The sequence below is a fragment of the Etheostoma spectabile genome, chromosome 12, assembly GCF_008692095.1.
Source record: "Etheostoma spectabile isolate EspeVRDwgs_2016 chromosome 12, UIUC_Espe_1.0, whole genome shotgun sequence".
Taxonomy (NCBI): domain Eukaryota; kingdom Metazoa; phylum Chordata; class Actinopteri; order Perciformes; family Percidae; genus Etheostoma; species Etheostoma spectabile.
Genome location: NC_045744.1, coordinates 29,850,052 through 29,856,307, shown reverse-complemented (window position 1 = coordinate 29,856,307; position 6,256 = coordinate 29,850,052). Strand labels below are relative to the sequence as shown.

At 43.7% G+C, this 6,256-nt stretch overlaps 1 long non-coding RNA gene across 1 annotated transcript in view; it reads left to right on the top strand.

Moving 5' to 3' along the window:
* The first annotated feature begins 441 nt into the window (after positions 1-441).
* Positions 442-6,256, top strand: part of LOC116699190 (uncharacterized) — an 18,067-nt gene continuing 12,252 nt past the window's right edge. Inside the window, exon 1 of the long non-coding RNA XR_004334389.1 lies at positions 442-452. This is a non-coding gene — a long non-coding RNA (uncharacterized LOC116699190). The remainder of the gene's footprint in view (positions 453-6,256) is intronic.

Sequence of the window (6,256 nt, the reverse complement as noted above, 5' to 3'; positions counted from 1 at the left end):
CACCTGGGGTCAGTCCCCTCCTCTTGTGAACTTTGACCCTGACCCAGTCGCCTACCTTGACAGGTAGTGTTGCTTCCTCCTGCGGTTTCCTGTTCGCCAACTGGACTGCGTAGAAAGGGCTGAAACCAGAGATGTTAGTTTTTCATAAGTCTGTCATTTCTATTTGCTGAAATCTAACATTGGATGTGGCCTCCATCTATGGAGGTCCTGGCATTTTTCTCCCTGTCATTATTTTCGTGTGGGGTCAAAGTGTTTTCTGCGTCCTTCTGAGGACCTCATGCACTGAGGGCCAATGGGAGCGCTTCTATACCCATGTTAACTTGCTTCCTGCACATGCCTTAGCTATCTTAGCCTTCAATGTCTGTTTGCTCTTTCCACCCTTCCCTGTGACTGGTGATGAAAACTGATCCGAAGCATGAGTGATTCCAGCCTGTTCTACTACTCTCTTAGTAGTTTGTTGTTAAATGTGTGCCATTATCTGACCTTATCGCCTGGGGACCCATACTCGGATGAGTTCATTTTGAGACCATTTCACCACTGTTTTTTGCGTCCTCTTTTTTCCTCGGTGGGAATGGCTTCTACCCCCCTAGAAACCTGTCTACCATCACCAGAAGATACCTTTTTCCCCCTACCACTTTTCTGCCCCGTATCGTATAATCCTATACTGATATCTTGAAAACAAGCTGGGGGACTGGGTACGCTCCTTTTAGTGTGGTGTATGGTTTCTGAACATTTGCTCTCCACACACCCTGCATTCCTGACAAAATTATCACCATGTCCCCTCAATTGGGTGCCACCACAGCTCAGACAGATTCAGGAGAGTCTGTTTTTCTTCTTCCTTCAGTGTTGTTGTCGTTGTGCCTCAGGTAGCAACATTCTCACACATCTCGGCTGATGCTGCTATCTTTCCTTATGAGACCTCCATATCCACATCTTTGTCTTTTGTGCGCCGCTCCGCTGCCACTGCCATCGTCTCCCCTTTTTTTCGATAAATGGCATGAGAAAGCCATTGTTTCAGAAACATCCATATGAAAATGGGAGTGAGTATCTGGGGATGTGAGTGTCTCTGCCCTTGCTAGGTTCCTTTTGAGGTCAGAGAAGGCGGCCTCGGCCTCTGTTGTCCATGGAGGGGGGCGGTGAGACAGCGATGAGTTCTGTTGGTATAGTCAGGGATATGTAGCGGCTGTATCCTGTAGGCCAGAAAAGACAGCATGTCTGCAACTGTGGGGGCTTCGACTGTTGGGGGTTCTGTGAGACTGTCATTTGTTAGCTTTGCTGGGCTTGGGCTTGTTTTAATTCTTCCAGTTGTTTCTTAACATTTAGTTTGTAGTCTTTTTAATTCATCTTCTTGTTGCTCTGCTCCTTTTTGGTGTTTTTGACAGAATGACGCACATTCTCGCCCCATGTTGCATCGTCTTGTTTGCAGGCCTACTACTCCTCCTAACTGTGTCTGAACTGCTGTGGGTAATCCCCCTAACCCATGGCGGAACAGCGCCACTGTGGCGGCGGACTGGTCCCACGTTCCCTCATAGCACGCTGCCAAATCTTTTTTGCTCTATCTGCATGGCATCAAATTTTCATCACTTAGTCTTTTTAAATCATGCCATGCTGCATGATCCCCAATGTGGGATACATGCGGTGCAGCTCAGGCCCAAATGCCAGGGGGTTACTGCTGATGCAGGCACTGATATGCGGGAACAGTGGTCCAGCTCCCCCTCTGGTGAGGGCACACTAGCTTCATCTGCTCCCATTACTCTACCCAATACTGCTCTGAGATCTCCCAAAACACAGCTGCACTCTGCTTAAGACTATGAAACTGTGAGGAAATGCTCAGCCCCTCCTGTCGGGAGGGAGTTTTGCACCACAGAGCATCTAAGTCACCAAAACTGTAAGGGGTGTACATCAACATCCTCCTCCTCCTCCTACTGGGCGGAGTGGGCATTGTAGCCCCGCCTCTGGGTGTTGGCGCGTCTGCCTCCCTCACTGAGCTCATTTACTGTTGACGCAGCTGCTCTTGCTGCTTTTTTATCTCTCTGAACTCTTTGTTAAGTTTTTTCCCTTATTCTAGTTATCTTCGCAGCATAACTTCGTCAGGGTCCTCGTTGGTAAATTTACCTTTAAATGTGCCTGCTACAAAACGTCTGAGGACTTTGTGATCTGTTCTGGGCCTGCGTTTTGTCGTTTTTAGTCCTTTCCCTAGAGCTGGAGCTTCTGTCTGTTTGCTCACTTTCCCTGCTGCTGTCTGACTGTTCGCTATTCTTCCTTACTTCCTGATCTTGGGGGTACTATGGTGAGGGTACTGGGTCCTTTTACTGACATGTGAAAATGCTCTGGATTTTGTTGGCAAAAGAACGCTGAATATGGGTCATAGCTTTGCTTGGGCCGGCTGGGACTGGGTAGTCCCGCTGTTTGTGTGGAGCCGCTGCTGCTCCCCTGGGCGCTGACTGTACCATTAATTTGATAACATTCTAAATCCTGTACGCGGCCCCTAATGCCGGTATCAATGGGTCCTTTGTACGTCTCATTTGTATGCATTGGCTGTAAATGGCAGTTACCACTGGGGCTTGGACTGTGGTTTTTTGATGCCGTTGAACCTGTATACGCGCGGCGGTGGAGCGGAATTCTTAGGTTCTATCTGGATAAAAAGGGTTTGTTGGCGGGGGCGCCTCAGCGGGCAGCGGGGTTTTCTCTGCCGCTAACGGTTTTTTCTTTTCTGTTCAGCTTCTGTCTCAGTTTTTGGTGAACTTTTGTCATCTTGTTTGTCATCCCAATGTTTTCTGTATTGCATTTGTCATTTCACCCACCCCATATTTCTCTTTCTGCGCTTCATACTCCTTCTGCTTTGGTTTAGTCATTTAAACCATTTTCTTTCGTTTCTCCTCCTCTGCCTGCCTCCGCATACTCAACTTACTTTTTTCATACTTCACTTTCATTCACTTTCTCTCGGACGGCGCCCCTTCTCCCTCAACCATCCTCCTCTCTCCCATTCTCACAATCTCTTTTGCTACTTTCTCCTCTCCTTTACTGCCATACTTTTTCACTGCACCCCTACTACACTTTACCATAGGGGTCGTCATTTTACAACAAATAGCATGAGAAAAATCCACAAGCCAAACCACAACAAATCACCATGCAACAACGAACAACTTTTTCATTAAGACTCCATCTAGACTTTTTATGTACATCTCTATAATCTTTAAACACTAAAAAGCCCTCTCACATCCTCGCACAAATACACTCGCGGTGGACTCGTAAATTACAATGACATCTGTTAACTGCAACTCTTTTTCAGGATGTTCACACAGAACAAGGGTGGCAATTCACAATCACTCATCCTGAACTATCTGTGCTTAGCTTCCCTACCATCGTCAACCATCTGGACGTAGTTTCCTCTGAATTTGTCCCTTTTCCTCGCCTACCGCCACCCGTATTTCAACAATTCTCTTACAACTCTCTAGTGTTTTTCTCTGTTTAATCACATCACATGCCCCAACATTTCATCTGTTTATACCCTTTAATTACAGCACATTCATCAATACATTTCGCTTAAAACAACACTACGACAGTTGAATGTATCACATCAATTTAGTTTTCAGCCAATACAGAATTTTGATTTTAAACAGGCTTCTGCTACCTTTTTTGTTGAGATCTCTCAGTGATCACACCAACGAGTCGCAGTATCGCCGCTCCAGTCCCCTTCACGGCTGCGGGATGTCAGTCCGGTGGCTGAGCTGAACCGGACCGTGGACACAATGCCAAGGTCCAGTTGGTTCTCCTGTCCAATTACGTTTGTCACGTCCGGGTCCCAAATTGTGTGGAGAAATCCTTCTATAACTGACAACTGACTCCAGATGTATTAACACAGCGTTTATTCTTGTGTCACAGATGAAATGCGTTTCCGAGCAGTACACTGTCACGGACCTGATGGAACTGTCTAGTACAGAGGTCCCCAAAAGGCACTAGACAATATTGTGCTCGGGTTATATTGGTTCCCCTTGTGGGCCTGATGGTCGCTATCTGTTGCTGGGTTACAACCCTGCTCTGCCTCTCCCTTCTTGGCATGTCTATTATTTTCAGTTATCATTTACTTCACAAGACAGCTTGTCACTCCCTTCTAAGTTGGTTGTTCGTGTCTCTGAGTTATCAGACCGTCCTGAACTTCAGTGTCCTTGGCCTCACCATCTCCTCCTCCCGTCTCACTGTAGCATATCTGACTAAGATAGCCCTGCCTGTTCTTTCCATCCTTAGCGTAACCCAGCTGCAAAGCATAATGTATATGTCACACATACACACACTCTTATTTAGTCTTGGTTATTCTATATTACTGTAAGCCAGCTTTACGTGGCCGTTCCTGAGTGCCCTGTTCATCACCACCTCAGTCATGTATTATTTCCCACACTACTACCTTAGCGTTTTAGTTAAGTTAGCCTTACAACAGGGTTGCTAGCTCCGTGATTTGGAAAACAGCATTACCGAGTTGGCCTGCGGTGGCCCTGAGGCTGTTGCTGTCCTCTGTTGAATAAGTTTGTCAGCCACGGGACGGCTCTGCCGATGTTCTCGGCTAACGCTGATTCGTTAGACATTTTCGCAGTGTCTTGTCATGCCTTGTCGGGGCGGGCGGGATAGCTCTTGCTGACCTTAATGCAAGCGAACGTGACAGACCAGTCAAAGTGAGCCCCCCGTGGCTGGTTTAGTGGCTATAATTCCCACACCATTCATAAAAGTGACACTAAAAACCAAAGTACTCTCAAATACAGTTTTCCCCCAACTGTGTTTATTTTTTAGGTAGTTATTTTCACGGTTATCCAAGTTCAAGAGTCCATTTCTCCCGATGAGAGGATTTATATTCGTTATTTGACACTATAACATACACTGACCTCCTCGAGCTTATTTGTACTTCGGTACCGACATTATTTGCATATTAGCTAAATATTTGTTTCACCGAAAACATTTAGATTTAACATTAGATTTAACATTAATTTAGATTTAATATTTAGATTTACATTTAATTTATTTAGATTTAGATTTAACATTTAGATTTAGATTTAATATTTAGAGTTAACATTTAGATTTAGATTTAACATTTAGATTTAGATTTAATATTTAATTTAACATTTAGATTTAGATTTGATTTAACATTTAGATTTAGATTTAGCATATAGATTTAACATTTAACATTTAGGTGTAACATTTAATATTTGGAGTTAACTATTTAAAATATTTCCAAGTTGACAAATATTGTTGTAAATGTGCAAGAAAGTGACCCTCAAAATTTCATACCAGTTTTTTAAACATTATTTAAAGCTAAATGTGACAAAATGTTGCTGTTATTTTCAGCACGAGCTGCTTTACAAACGGCGCCCCATATCTTAGCTAGTAAGTTAGCTATGCCATGTCATGGTTTAAAGTAACTTTTTACCTTTATTGCATAGAGACAATGGGTAGGCATGAAGGGGGGAGAGAGATGGGGGGATGACACGCAGCAAAGGGCAGTAGGCCGGATTTGAACCTGCGCCGCTGCAGCCAAAATAGGGTGAACGCTCTTACTGGGTGAGCTAGAGGCCGCCAAGGTTTAAAGTAACTTTAAAGCCGTAAGATCAGGCTAACACCTCGCGCTAGCCGCTCTTTTTCACATTCATTTAAAATTAAAATACCCATGCTCTAGATAAATGTACTAATCTGACTAGTTAACTAGGTAACCATAACATTAATGTTACACAGGCCAGTAACATTAGCTAACATTAACGTTAGGTTTAATTGAACGTTACCCAGTATCCCTTAACGTTAATGCAAACTAGCTAACAGTAACCGAGTGCTGCACCTCAGTCATACTTTGCTTGTATCGGTTAGTTTTTATTTTTCTATCTTAAATGGAATTGGAACCTTAACTGGGAACATAAAGCTGAAGACTTGTTATCAAAACCAATGATAAGGTAAATCGGCATATAGTGCTAGCGAGCTATAGCGTTAGTTAATCCGTCAACTACCTAACGTTAAATCATATTTTTAAAAGGTGAAGAGGTTCAGGGGGTGTCTAATTGCAGGATAATGATCTTACTTATTACGTTGTGATTATAAGATTTTAATTTACCCTGCTTATCACCAAATGACACTATGTAAAACAGTTTAGTAAGACTGTGGGTTGTTTCTGTACACTCTGCATTAAATCTGGTTAACAATTGATTTTAAAAACGGGGTTCGGAGTGCCAACAGTCATAAAACATCAGTTATTAGATGGTGCCTGTTTTTTTTTTTT